This window comes from Myxine glutinosa, chromosome 1, assembly GCF_964187855.1.
Source record: "Myxine glutinosa chromosome 1, kmMyxGlut1.1, whole genome shotgun sequence".
NCBI classification, from domain to species: domain Eukaryota; kingdom Metazoa; phylum Chordata; class Myxini; order Myxiniformes; family Myxinidae; genus Myxine; species Myxine glutinosa.
In genome coordinates this window covers 251095308-251111424 of record NC_136261.1, presented here as the reverse complement: position 1 = coordinate 251111424, position 16117 = coordinate 251095308, and positions in this window count along the sequence as shown.

Here is a 16117-nt window from a genome sequence, read left to right as displayed (position 1 = left end):
AAGACAAAACGCTGGACTGTTCTGAAGTGGCCAGCAATGAGTCCAGATCTAAATCCCTTTGAACACCTGTGGGGAGATCTAAATACAGCAGTTGGGAAAAGGCACCCTTCAAATCTGGGAGAACTGGAGCAGTTTTCACAAGAAGAGTGGGCCAAACTGCCAGTAGAGAGGAGTAGGAAGCTCATTCATGGCTATAGGAAATGCTTCACTGCAGTTATTTTGTTCAAAGGCTGTGCTACCAAATATTAAATTTTGGGTGTCAATAGTTTTGTCAATACCATTTCTTTTTCTTTTTTTCTTATTTAAAAGGATATATGAAGTTCTGAATCATAAACAAAGGTTCTGTAATATGAACAGTGAAATCAAGAATTGTGGAGACCAAATACTTTTGTCAATTTCAACTTTTTATTTGAGTAAAAGTTTCTATTTTTTTATTTTATTTAATAAGAGTTATTTGAAAAAAGCGCAAGGGTGCCAATATTTTTGGCTATGACTGTATATATATATATATATATATATATATATATATATATATATATATATATATATACAGTCACTTGAAAAAGTAAGTACACCCCATGTAAAGTTTTGACTTTTTCAACATATTTCAACATACAGCTATTTGATCTTCATTTCAACAATATTGACAGATAAAGGTGATATAATATAACAAATACCATGAAACATGTACATTTTGTAGTCCATTGTATAATTTAAATAAACATAAATGCAAATTTTGCATGTGGAAAAAGTAAGTACACCCTTGGCTCTAATAGGTGGTATTGCCCCCTTTCGCAGAAACAACCTCAAGTAGGCATTTCTTGTAACTGTCTACCAGTCTCTGACATCGGCTGGGAGAAATTTTTGCCCACTCCTCCATGCAGAATTCTTTCAGCTGTGCGATGTTTGAGGGATTCCTTGCATGCACAGCTCGTTTCAAATCCCCCCACAACATCTCGATGGAATTTAGATCCGGGCGTTGACTTGGCCATTCCAGAACCCTCCATTTCTTTCTTTTCAGCCATCCCTTGGTGGATTAACTGGTATGTTTAGGGTCATTGTCATGTTGCAAGGTCCACCTTCGGTTGAGCTTCAACTTTCCGACAGATGGCCTCACATTATCCTCAAGCACCCTCTGGTACAATTAAGAATTCATAGTGGATTCTGTGATGGTGAGCTGCCCAGGCCCTGATGCAGCAAAGCTGCCCCAAACCATAATATTTCCACCATCATGCTTTACAGTTGGTATCAGGTTCTTGTGGTCAAATGCTGTCTTTGGTTTTCGCCAAACATATCTTCTGGTACTGTGGCCAAATAGCTCCACCTTTGACTCATCTGTCCATAGCACATTGTTCCAGAAGTGCTGGTCTTTGCCTCGGTGTTCATTGGCAAACTTTAGTCTTGCCCTGATGTTCTTTCTGGATAGCAAAGGTTTCCTCCTGGCACACCTCCCATGTGGATCAAATTTGTGCAGCCTCTTTCTAATGGTAGAGTCGTGCACTTTGACATCAACAGTGGCAAGAGCTACCTGTAGGTCCCGTGATGACATTCTGGGGTTCTTAGAGACTTCTTTCAGCATCTTGCGGTCTGCTCTCGGGCTGAACTTGCTGGGGCGGCCTGGCCTGAACAAGTTGGCAGTTGTTTGGAATCTTCTCTACTTGTAGATGATCTTCTGGACAGTCAAATGATTGATTTCAAATTGTTTGGAGATCTTTTTAAATCTCTTCCCAGACTCGTGGGTATTGAAACCTTCTTTCTGAAGGCCTCAGAGAGCTCTTTTGATCTCGGCATGGTGATGCCACACACTTCAACAACAAAGAGCAAACCAAACTAAATGTCTGTAGTTTAAATAAGACAGGTTCCTCAAAGATCCTCTCTAACGATGTTCTAATCACTTGCACCTGAGCTGGTGCACCTGATTCTAATGTTAGGTATTTGAAGTAGTGATAAATGTAGGGGTGTACTTACTTTTTCCACATGCGAAATTTGCATTTATGTTTATTTAAATTATATAATGGACTACAAAATGTAAATGTTTCACGATATTTGTTATATTATATCACCTTTATCTGTCAATATTGTTGAAATGAAGATCAAATAGCTGTATGTTGAAATATGTTGAAAAAGTCAAAACATTACATGGGGTGGACTTACTTTTTCACATGACTGTGTAGATATATATATATATATATATATATATATATATGTTAGCCATGCTCCTTACTGTCCATTCTGCTCAAAACCTCCACCTTACCTATCTTGTCCACATCCTTTATTATCTTAAACATCTCTATCAAATCCCCTCGCCATCTTTCCTTTCCGAAGTATAAAGTCCTGTCTCCTTCGATGGTGCCTCATACATAGTGACAGAGCTTTGTCTCGATAGCCCTGGAATCAATCTATGCTGTTTATTTTTTTGTTTGTTTTAGAATAAACTTGGCATTGGTAAAGATAACAATTCAAAATGAACATATGTCACCCACAGGGTGAACCGTATCTTGCCATTTGACCTTGACCTTAATAATTTCGTATGGTGAATAGTATGTCTTCATGACCAACGCACATGAAATATTGAAAGATTTTGATGAGAACTGAGGAAATAATTTTTTCATGAAAATTCCGTTTTTTCGTCATGACGTCATCAAATGACGTCATAGCGTCAAACTGTTTACAGATCTGGGAAGCACTCATCAAGGGCATTCATATGAGGTATTACTCGATATGGTACCTACGATTTCAAAATTTGACCTTGGGGTCAATAATTTTCGACCTCCAGCGCTAACCATGAAGGTCAAGGCCGATCGCCACCAAAAACTAATCAGCTGAGCGCCGGACCATATACTAGATTCCCATGAAGTTTGGAGACGATCCGATCAAAGTTACTCAAAAAATTAGTGTTTCGTCGACCTCCATGATTGACCACAAAGTGACCTTGACCTTTGACCTTGACCTTCAAAATTTTGTGTGCTGAAGGGTATCTCTATAGGACTCTGATATGCGAAGTTACAGGAGTTTCCAATAATAACTGTGGTCTACAGAGTGATCTAAACGTGAAAAAAAATGATTAACCACAAACAAATGAATGACCTTCAAAATGACCTTGAAGGTCAAGGCCGATCGACACCAAAAACTAATCAGCTGAGCGCCATACCACACCCTATATACCCACCAAGTTTGGAGACGATCCGATCAAAGTTACTCAAAAAATAAGGGTTTCGTTGACCTCCATGATTGACCGCAAAGTGACCTTGACCTTTGACCTTGACCTTCAAAATTTTGTGTGCTGAAGGGTATCTCTATAGGACTCTGATATGCGAAGTTACAGGAGTTTCCAATAATAACTGTGGTCTACAGAGTGATCTAAACGTGAAAAAAAAATGATTAACCACAAACAAAAAAACAAACAAAAAAACAAACAAACAAACAAACAAACATACAAGCTGACTGATACATCTTGCAAAAACTTCGTTTTGGCAAGATAATAATATGAACACAGAGATGAAGCAATGAAATCGTTTACTTTTGGTTGAGTCAACGAATGACTCACGCCGTTAGGTCACAACGTGCTGTTGGACATCCTGCTCAAACGCTGCGTCTCCGCGACGTATGACGTCACGCAACTGTTGGACGTTGAATCATTTTCGTGGCTCGCGCCCTCCAAAAGCGGTTTTACCTGCATTGATGGAATGGAAATAGAACTAGCAGAGGATTTAGGCGAGATATTAGGAGGGATATTTTAAAATTTAAGGCCTAAATTGATACCCTCCAAAGTCGAATGGGATAAAGAAGAGCAAGGAAGAATAAAGAGGAAATAGAAGGGAAGTTTACATAAATGAGAGGAGTTAATGTGGTTGGGGAAAATAATTAGTACGAAAATCAAATTATTATCTAACGTGCAAAAAAAAAAAAAAGTACAAATGGGGGGTCGGCCTTCGGATTCAAATAGGTTACGGATTGGAAAAGTTGCAGTTGGTTAACTTTTCTGACTTTAAGGCAGTTTATTTGTATATAAACGGTGCAGCAGTGTGGGTTCATGGATCTGAAGGAAAAAGACGACGAGAGCCTAAACAGGATTGCAGACCCGAAGCACAAAGACCGTCGGGCAACACCAAGCACAATGTTCCTAATTCCTGTAACAGTAGCCCAGAATGCCGGGAATGATTGAGACACACTCCTCCTTCAGTGAGCAGCCATGATGGAACTCTTTATTATACATACGCCGAACAAAGCTTGGTGTTGCCTTGACGGATTAACGGTTAAGGTGGCTGGCTTGAGATCTCAGGGTCCTGAGTTCAAGCCCCTGTGCATTCCGTTGCAATTAACACCGGATGGGGTTGACTGAACTTGTTATTCTGCCAAGGTTGGCAAAATTAGTAATCCATGCTTACTGGGATGAATGAGCCACTCGAGTGTCCTGTGTTAGAGTGGTGACCCGCCCAGTATTTTGCCTCAATGGCTAAGGAAACTGCTTCGGCAGCCCTCTGCATCTGGAGATGGAAAAGGAATGGTCTACTTCTTCTCAATGGTGAAGATTCACACTAAAAAAAAAAATTAATTCTAGTATCCGGATCCGGATTTGGATCTTCACCAAAATCTAATCAATTCATCCTTGTCACGCACCAAACCTATCCACCAAGTTTCATCCGAATCCATCCACAGATGTTTCAGATTTGCTGCACACAAACAGCCAAAAAGGGTGAAAACATAACCTCCGTCCTCCAAATAACAGGAACAAGAAAGGTCAATCAGAGATTGCAGACCCTCACCAGCACGTGTTTTTCGTGGTTTTTTATGTCTTTTGTGTTAAAATAAATATGGCGGCCGAACCACGTGACCGATGACATCATCATTTTTTTTCTCCACCAATTTATTCTGAGATGACACTCAAGAAATATCATCTTGATCGATGAAGCTTTGTACTTGTCGAATTATGAAGTCATAATGGAGGAACCTATGACATCATCATTAACATATTTTATTCCCCATGGAAAATAAATTCCCCATTTATTCCCCATGAGCCGTCTCAATTTTTTCTAGGCAGCGCTTACGGAGATATAGAGGTGTAATTTTTTTTTCAGTTTTTCCAAGATGGCGCCATACTATGTGACATATGGCGTCATAATTATCATTAAAAAAATTAAACAGGTGCAGTTGCACCTATGGTGAAAATTTCCTGTCAATCGGACCAACGGTTGCAGAAAAAAATCATATTTATTCTGTGCGGACAAACAGACAGACTAACAGTCTCAAATGCCATACTGTAAAGTCTTTACGAGATTGATGGCATCCAAAATCGAGGGATTCAGAGACACAGAACAAGCATCCAACAGCGGTTTATTCCCGGAAGTGACGATACAGGAAAAAGCCCTCAGGGCGCCCAACAGGTGGCGGAGCCCGGAAAAAGGATATGACATCACAGTATGTTACAATTCCCCCCTTAAAGATCAAGGCGCACGACATTTGCGGCTCGAAGGCCTAACAGCAACCGGTGGTTCGGTAATGAAACCGCCCACAGTGGGTGAAACATCCTCGACTGGAAGGCCATTGGTCAGGCACGAACGTTGGTTAGAGCCATTGCTCTAACGCAATGGTTAGAGCCCAACGTTGCACCTGACCAGATGAAGTCGGTGATACTGCCTTATCCTCCCCCAACAGACCGAGGAGGGGTTTGTTGTCACTTTCCTATATGTTATGTCGGCCATAAAGGTACTGGTGCATTTTGCCTACTCCAAAAATGCAAGAAAGTGCCTCGCGGTCAACCTGCCCATACCTACGTTCCGTTATTGACAGTTTCCTCGATGCATCTGCAACAGGTTGCAAAAGACCATCATCGTTGGTTTGCAATAGTGCACAACCTACTCCGTAAGATGAACTGTCACAGCTCAACGTGAGCTCTTTCATGGGGTCGTAATGTACAAGCAATGGTGAAGTGCATAACAAGGTTTTTGCATCCCTGAAAGCTTTCTCTTGAGCAGAACCCCATTTCCAATGGATGCCTTTGCGTAACAAAATGTGCAACGGTTCCAAGACTGTACTCAGGTTTTGGAGGAAATTACCAAACTAGCTTAACATTCCGAGAAAAGCCTGAACCTCAGACACATTGGTGGGAGAGGGAGCGTTCTTGATAGCTTCCACTTTACCTGGTGGGGGAAAATGCCTTTCTGCATGATGCGATGACCCAAGTACTCAACATCAGGGGTCATGAAGACACATTTATCATGACGGAGACGAAGACCTGCACCGGAGAGACGGCTAAGCACTTCATTCAGGTTCTGGAGGTGTTCCTGGGCTGGCCGGCCGGTCACCAATACATCATCCTAAAACACAACCGTGCTGAGTATAGTCAGGTTCACTATGTTAACAAATAGAATTTCGTTCAAAATTTTGGGAGATTAGCAAACCTGTACATTTTTGGAATCATCAAAGCATGGAGAATCCGAAAAATCAATGTTGGCATTTGCACAGACACCTGCATGGCCGCCATGTTTGATTTCCAAAATGGCCGCCATAAAATACATATTTTGCGCTATCTCTGCTTCTAGTCAACCTAGAAACTTAATTAAATGTGCTAATCCTATGTTTTCTGGGTCAAGGAATCTAATAATGGCCCCAAAATAGTGCTCAGGATTATTGAAAAGCAACAAACAAAGGTGTTTGAAAACCATTGTCTTTATATTTGTGATATAACTGTATTACATAATACATGATATTACAAGTCCTTTGAAGTTATAGGTATGGGTTTATAAATCAAGAAAGCAGCCTTGTTAGTATCAGATTGAACTATAAGTCCTATACACAGGATCTACAAGGTCTATACCGTTCAGGAATATGCTTTTACAGATCTTCATCACTGTCCTGAATGTCATTTTCGCAAAGGTGTCTACGCAAATGCCAACATTAATTTTTGGATTCCTCATGCTCTGATTATTCCAAAAATGTATAGTTTTGCTAATCTCCAAAAATTTTGAACGAAAAAACATAGTGAACCTGACTAGTACGGTTCGTAATAAGTTATCCATTTTTCGCTGGAAAATGGGCGCGGCGGACCGAATGCCAAAAGGGCATCGATTGTACACGAACAGTCCACGGTGTGTATTGATACAGGTGAAAGTTTTAGATTCGTCTGAAAGTTCCATTTGTGCATAAGCATTAGTCAGGTCTGACCTTGTAAATGTCTCACCTCCCATGAGAGCCGTGAACAGGTGTTCGGCCTTGGGTAGAGGATATCCATCCAGATTTGAATGACGATTTATGGTAGTCTTGTAGTCCCCACAGATACGTAAGCTCCCATCAGCTTTCAGCACGGGTACAATTGGAGCAGCCCAGTCGGAGTATTCAACTGGGGCGATGATTCCTTCATCCAGAAGACGATCGAGCTCCTGCTCAATTTTTGCTCACATCATGTACGGTACAGGTCTTGCCCTATGGAAAATAGGCGTAGCCTCGACATCCATGTGAATCTTAACCTTGGTGCCTTTAAAAGTGCCCACACCACCACAAAATAAATCAGGATACTTGTCGACAATCGATGCGCACCCGGCACTGGTGGACACATGGTTCACATTATGCCAGTTGAGTCTGATGACCTTTAACCAGTCTCTGCCAAACAAAGCTGGACCGTTGCCCTTTATGACAAGCAACGGTAAAGCGTGGGACGCACCATCGTACTCTACAGACACAATGGCTGAGCCGATCACAGGCACAATTTCGCTGGTATTTGTCTTCAGTTTAGTCGACACAGGTGTGATCTCCAGAACCCCACCCTGTGGATACAGCGAGGTGAACATGCCTTCACACATGATAGATCTCGAAACGCCAGTATCGATCTCCATTTCCACAGGGGAATGATCTATTGTCACCGTCACAACAAACGGAGGTTCAGTATTTCTGGTGCCCACAGAGAGAACTGAACCATTCTCACCTTCGACTGCAGTAGCACCTGATGTGCTGCTGGTTACGTGAAGCATGCGATCAGATCAGTTGGCTCTGCATTGTCATTGTAGACATCGACATGGTGAGTGGAAGAGGTGGGTCTGGGATATCGGGCTTGCAAATGCCCCCTCTTCCCACAAGTGTGGCACGTGAATTGTTTATACCGACATTGGAATGCGCCATGTCCACCACCGCAACGCCAGCAGGTCATGCCGCCAGACCTCTTGGGACTGTACATCTCGCGGGCAGATGGAGGTGGAGAAATCTGACACTTCTCTTTGAAAGTTGTCCGGCGTTGACCTTGAGATGACCCGTAGACCCTCATAAGCTTGCATAGACGCAGTGGCAATGTCGGTAACCTTGAGGTCTGCATCTGTCTCCAAGAGCAGTTTATGCAAGATGGAATCGCTGTTAATTCAAATCACAAAAAAGTCTCTCAGCATCTCGTCCAGTGTTGCTCCAAACTCAGTGTTCAGCCAGACGTTTGAGATCGGCTACAAACTCACTCGCCGATTGGCCCTAACTTCTTTGGTGTGTATACAACTTATACCTTGACACGATTTCCCTGGCTGGGTTTGTAGTCTCTGCACCAACTCAACCAGTGCAGCGTTTGACTTGTCACGGGGTTCTTCGGGTGATAGGAGATCCTTCATCAACCTGTAGATCTGGGATCCGCACACAGTCAGCAGAATAGCACAAGACGTCGAAGTGCATCATCAGCGCCATCAATTCCATTGGCAACAAAATACTCATCCAGTCTCTCGCAAAAATAAACCCAGTCATCTGAACTCGGATTGAACTCACTCAAAATCCCGGCCCCGGCGACCGCCATCATGAAAATAAAACACCACACGTGAGCTCGAACACACAGTCCAGCTCCTCGTCGCCACTGTACAGTCTTTACGAGATTGATGGCATCGCTAATCGAGGGATTCAGAGACACAGAGCAAGCGTCCAACAGCGGTTTATTCCCGGAAGTGACCCATACAGGAAAAAGCCCCCAGGCCGCCCAACAGGTGGTGGAGCCCGGAAAAAGGATATGACATCACACTATGTTACACATACCCTCGTTTTTGGTGAGGGTAAAAATACACAAAATGTCATAGCCCCCATTAGTATGGCAGATAGGCGCAGGAATTTTGCCTTTGATGATACAAGCATGGCATTTGGCACACAGTCAGAGTATGTCCTGAGAAAGATATTTGGCTGTAGGGCCATCGCAGATTTGTCCCTTTTTGAAAAATGGCCGCCATTGTTGTCACAGGACAAATATGCGATGGCCCTACAGCCAAATATCTTCCTTAGGGCATACTCTAACTGTTTGCCAACTCTCGTGCTTGTATCATCAAAGGCACAATTCTACCAAATATTTCACCTATCTGCCGTACTAAAAATTGGGCGCCATTTTTATTGGACACATCTGTGATGACTCTAATAGTCAGAATATTTAACTGTGTAGCAAATACCATGCTTGTATGATTCAAACAACAGTTTATACAAATTAATATACCACATACCATATACCATAATATACCATATAAATGGTGGCCATTTTAAAAACATTGTTGTCACAGGACAAAAATATGATAACCCTATAGTTAGGGGTCTTTAATTATGTGCCAAATGTCAAGCTTGTATGACCACAACAACAGTTTATACACAGTAATGTACCAAATATATGTAAAATAACAAGCAATGGAGGCCATTTTGTAAAATGGCCGCCATTGTTGTCACAGGACAAATCTGCGATGGCGCTACAGCCAAATATCTTCCTTAGGGCATACTCTAACTGTGTACCAACTCTCGTGCTTATATCATCAAAGTCACAATTCTCCCAAATATTTCACCTATCTGCCGTACAAGTACCCTACTGCATAGCCGCAATGAGCCGGCGAAGCCAAAGCCTCTTGCCACTATTTTACCCATCACTATGGCATAAGTAGGTTAGGTAGTTGGTAGTAGGTAGGTGTAGTAGGTACTGTAGGGCAAAGGGGGGCATTAAGCTCCAGGGGGCATTAGGCTCCACTACATTGTAAATCTTGAAGGTAAATATAATGCATTTACAATGTAGTGGAGCCTCATGCCTCCTGGAGCTTAATGCCCCCCTTTGCCCTACCTGGTAAGACTTGGTAAAAGAAAAGAGCAGACAGTCCTCCCCAATACCTACATACAATAAATGTCACAAGAAGCTTAAGGAAGTAACTATACGATGTGCTAGCTTAGGGCCTATTTTAATTTTTTAAAACTGGGCTTAATATACTGTTACGGAAACGGAGCACGGCACTCCCCTTAGCGGGGTGGGGGGGGGGGGGGTTAATCCCCCTTCTATTTGCACTGGCCATCTCCGATCCTGAGGCTACCCCGCTCCTTTGTGGGGTCGAATTGGCCGAGGCGATCGGTCAAAGGATTCCCATACGCCCCGCCAAGCCTTCCACAAAGCAGGTGGGCAACCCCGTTCGAGACCATGGGCAAGATGTTATTTGCCGAGTGGATTAGCAGCCCGCGGCTCAAACCATTAGCAGTACTAAACCCGATCCTAAACGTTGGCCAAATCGTGCCACAGGTGTTCAATGTGGAAACCTCTAAAGCGACCGAATGTGAAGAAGCAAAAGGGGTAAAGAAAGAACACAGGGATTTATTAATTATTTACACACAACCAAAGCAGAGAAGAAAAGAAATGTAATTTACAGGGAAATGGAAGGAGCAGAAGGACACAGAGCAATTCCTAGCTTATCTATTCAGTCTTACTAAACCCCAGGGACAACACAAACAAAACAAACTCACGTACACAAAAGGATGGATGAGGGCAGGAACGAATGGCTGGAAGGGGACGAAGGTTCAGCTGGACGCAGGAGAACGGCCAGGCCGGGAGTGAGTAGCCGCCGACTCTCCACACTCGGGTCCACACGGCCGGGATGCACGCAGCAACACGTCGGAGCTTGTCGTGGCAAGGCTGGTTGGAACAGCGTCTCCCTTCCCAGAGCTCTCTATTCGGGCTCCCTTCAACTCTCTGGCTCCCTCAATGATTTCGTCCTTCACTTCCTTCACCAAGCAGTCCCTCCACTGAACTCTTACGCGCATCTCAACTGGACTTGCAATTCGTCCTCCCTCTCTCTCGTCTGGCCCCTTACGAATCTCTCTCCCTCAATCATCTGAGGTGGGGGCGTCGCGCCGCGGGTTATATGACACGCCCTACCAAGCCATACCCACTGATTTGTGGTTGGTCGTTCGGGGCTTTCCTGGCTCCACCTTCTGAAGACGATGGGCTGGCCACGCCCTTCTCCCCCGAGTTGACCGCGTGCGTAATGGAGTTTTGGGGTGAAGAAAACAGCCCAATGCAACGGTGGCGAACGCCGCAGAAAACCGCCCAAAGCAGTAATGGCGAACGCCGCCGTACTGGCGCTTTTTATGAGGCCATGGGGGTGTCGGAGGGATCCTATCTTATTCGATTCGGTGCAGTGCAGTGTCAACTAATGGGCAACAGAGGCTTAAACTGGAACACATAATAAGGAAATAACTATTTAGAAGGGTATATGATTTTCTACGTGCATGCGATGGATTAACTAAGGGGACGACCTTTGATCTTTACACAAATTGATGGAGATATTTACAAGAATCATTACAATTGACAGAGGGTGATATTTACAACAATTACAGGATTCTCAAATCCGTTACAATACGTTTTCACAGTATGTGTGTAGTCTTCTAACTTCAGTCGCTGTCAGGACTGGTTCTCTCCGGGCACTGCGGCTTCCTCCACCAGAAGAAGTTAGCTTGCAGTAAGATCAGCGCCGACAGATCAGACGATAGCGCCGTTTCAATGGCAATGTGTGACTGTCGTTAATCAAACCGAGCTTTCTTTCTTGATGTAAACCGCTTATACCGGTAGGTGCAGGACAACATCATAAATCAGACAAACCTACTGAGCATGGGAGCATGGGATTGAAGCCTAATTTGGCTTTTTAGGTCTACCACTAAAGAAGAGCAAAATTTCGAAAATGCCCCAGAGTCACGACTGTTGTCGTGAAGGGTGCACTAACCGGAAGTTACGTAGTTCCGCGGGCGCCGATTGAACTTTTTCGCAATTGTTTATGCACACTTCCGCATCCGCAAGATGGCGGCCTCCATGGAGCGATTTGGTGCGTCAAAGCTTCGAAATTCTCAAAGGATCCTGCAAAATCTGGCTTTTCAACATAAGATTGTGAATCAAAAAAAGACCGGTGAAATAAAACTCCTATTCAACTTTTTCGCAATTGTTTGTGCATACATCCGCATCCCCAAGATGGTGGCCTCCATGGAGCGATTTGGTGCGTCAAAGCTTCGAAATTCTCAAAGGATCCTGCAAAATCTGGCTTTTCAACATAAGATTGTGAATCAAAAAAGACGGGTGAAACAAACTCCTATTGAACTTTTTCGCAATAATTGTTGATGCATACTTCCGCATCCGCAAGATGGCGGCCTTCATGGTGTGATTTGGTGCGTCAAAGCGTCGAAATTCTCAAAGGATCCAACAACATCTGGCTTTTCAACATAATACGTACGCGTTCATTCACAACACCGGCTTCGCCGGCTACTACATGTTGGACCAGAGTATTAGTAATTTTGCTGTATGGAGTTAAAATCCGTCAGTCGGCCATCTTTGGTCGGATTACAAAACAAAATCTTCTGCAGGTGTATACTCTCATGTGCCAAGTTTGAACACAATCGGTCCATGCATGTTGACAAATATTTGGGGACATGTTAAAGTAACAAAAATGGCCGCCAGTCGGCCATCTTGGATCTCATCTTGAAAGCAAAATGACACCCATATTTAAGCCATCATTCATTATCGGTGTGCCAAGTTTGAACAAGATCAGTAAATGCATGTCCGAGAAATGGTTGAGGACGTGGTCAATATAAGGTTTTTTTGCAACTAAAATGACCGCCAGTCTATCATTCGGCCATCTTGGATCTGATCTCAAAATAAAAATACGTGCATATGTAAGCCATCATTCATTATCTGTGTGCCAAGTTTGAACAACTGGTAAATGCACTTCTGAGAAATGGTTGAGGACGTGTTTAACATTGGGTTTTTTACAACTAAAATGGCTGTCAGTCGGCCATCTTTGATCGCATCGCGAAACAAACTTACATGCATATGTACATGCCACCAAGTGTTGTCTGTGTACTAAGTATGAACAAAAATCGGTCAATACCTCTCCGAGATATGGTTGCGGACGGATGTACGGACCGACGAGACCCAATCCATAAGCACCCACTTCGCACTAAGTCTAACGGGGCAAATAATGACATGAACACATTTTAATTTGAAGTTTTGAATAGAAGGGATGGTTTATCATCTTGATGATGACCCCTTGAGCGGTTGATTTATATGGCAAGTGGTATAAACTATAAACGAAAGGAATTATGTTTTTGTTAATTAGAAAGGAAATTGTACGTTTCATTGCTGCAGAAAATTCCATCAAATCAATCATGTCCCAAATATTCCTACAGGTCGCACAAGATCTGACTGCAACCCTCTTATGGTTAAACTGCCAAAATCAAGACTCTCTGCTCACCTTCACTCCTTCATTCCTCTTTTCTCCCGCCTCTGGAACAAACTCCCTCACTCTCTTCAATCCCACTCCACCCTCCAGGTCTTTAAAACAGCTGTTCACCACCATCTCTTATCTTCCCCCATCCAAAACCTTGATCTTTTCTACCCCCGCTAATTTCACCCCAAATCCACTTTTTTGAAATACCAACTTCTGTCCTGGAAGTCCTTGGTGTCCTTGTGTTTTATACTTCTCCCACCCCCCCCCCCAACCCCCCTTCCCACGCCTCCTCTCCCCATGCCCTCTCCCTCCCACACATCTCCCTGCTCTCAAATGTTATGTTTGTGTGCTTCCCCTTCTCTCCCCATCTTGTCTTCCGCTCCCTCTTTTGTATATTTTGTTTGTCTGGTTGATTTGTTTGTGAAATAAATGTTAGCTCTTTCAGGAGCCTCGATTCAGTATACAAAAAAAAAATTTAAAAAAATGTCTACCATTGGGTTATTTTCTATTTCGAGGAGACATTTAGATACGAGACGAGATGGATGCAGTAATGACTGCATTTTTCACCCTACACCTTATGTTCAATCCACTGTTCACTGCACTCCTACTTACTCATATCCTCTCTTATCTGTTCCAGTGATGGCTTGTGTTATTCAAAGAAGGACTGAAGGTCACACACGAGAAATGTATAACAGACAGGTGGCAGTGGAATATTTGCACCACTGACTGCATGACAACTTGAAAATTAAATGGTTCATCAAGATGCCTACTTAATGTCACGCACTTGGAATGCTGCCCTCATTTCTGCAACTGGGCTTCAACTACAAAATAAGGCAACTTCAACTTGAGCGATGGAGGATAGCATGTAATTTCACAACATGCACTTCATTAAGACTTATGAGCACAAAGCGATTTGCATGGTAGAGTAGGTTGGTGCAGCATTCCCCTCTGCACTCCTACCTGTTGACCTTAACCCTGGTTATAGTTCAATATCCTCATCCACAACAAAAGGCTTTCTGGTTGAGGGTACAGCATAAAATTTCAAATGAAAATGTTTAGTCACGAAGCATGACTCGGGGCGGTTTGTGCTGTTCACTTCGCCTTGGTGGGGCAGGGCCTTCTGCCTAAGCACTTCTGCCTAAGCACTCCCCCCCCCCCCCCCCCATCACTCACAAACCCCAAGTCCTCTACCTCCACCTCTCAAGTCAAATTCCTCACCCTCACCCTCCCAACCATTAGGAGTCGATCCCCTCACCACTCCAAGCTTTCAACCCCCCCCCCCCCCCCCCCACAACGCCTAAACCTCCCTCCTCTCCCCACTGAAAGTCCTCAACTCCCCTCCACCCCAAAAGCCTCAACCTCCCCCTCCCAATTCTGTCCCATATTTGCTCCTGCCTTCTTAACCCCAAGTCCTCAACATCCGCCTCCCAATGTCAAGTCCTTCTCTTACCCCTCACAAACCGAATGTGTCAATCTGCAGCCCAGTTCAAGCCTTCAACCCCCCTCCCCGATTGTGAACACGAAGATGGTGAATGTGAATATGACAGCTCAGATATTTTTGGCTTTGCATAGCAGTAAGCACCAACATGGCGGCCATATGATTTTTCATCAGGTTGAAATTGTGGGTGGAGTCAGGCAAGCGCTGTTCAACAGAATGTTGCACAGAATGAACAGAATGTTACACAAAAACAGACAGACAGACGGATGAACAAGCATATTGTTATGTTTGTGGGGGTAGATGATGAAATCTCATGGAAAAGAAAGGAACGTATAGGTATAGCATGGACCATGGATGAGTAGGAGGCATCTTAATGTATTAAGTAGGGAAACTGGAGCTCAAGATTGTTTATGTGTCTTCACACGGGGGGTGGAGCTATGTTAACTAGGTAGGGATTAACGTTAGTTTTCCCCAGTTTGTGATTGCTCGCTGTGGTTTTCCCTACGTTTTTACAATTATAACAAGGCTGGCCATAAAAAGTTTGTTACAACAACAACAATAACAACAATCGTCCCCTGCAAGCAGGCAGAGCCGATCGGCAAATAAACCCCACCTCCAGAGGATAGTAAGCCGGCAGGCCATGCCCCGAAGTTCATCATTGGTTAAGCAAGACCATAGGGCGATTCGACGGAGCTCGGCCATTGGTCGGTGTGACATCAGAGCGAGAGGTTTTGAGCAGTAAGAAGAAGAGTCTCTCGCTCTGGGTCTTTGTTCTCTCTCGGTCTGGCTTTCGTCTCGGGCGGTCACTTTGTCTTGTGTGCGCTTGTGAAGAGAACTTTTTGTTACTCTGCGAAACATTGAAACGTGGAAGCAGGGGGTGTTGTTGGACTGTGGTGATTTTCGGAGGAGCGAGAGCCACGTTGCGTTTAGCGGTGGAAGCGAGGAAGGGCTGTTTCACTGGTTGCTTTGTGCCTGGACTTTTTCAACACGGGGGTTCGGCACCATTGTCGGAGTGCTTCCTGCGTGAGTGGCTACACTGGTGGCGACGATGACCAACAAGTCCCTCAACACTGTTTGGAACAGAGCTGAGTACCGGCCGACCAGAGAAAACAATTTATTTTCATTATCTTTCCCCTTGTCTGTATTTGTGTCTGAATGGAGATGTCTAAAATTAGAATTTAATTTCACCTCACCTTTCATTTTCACCTCTTTC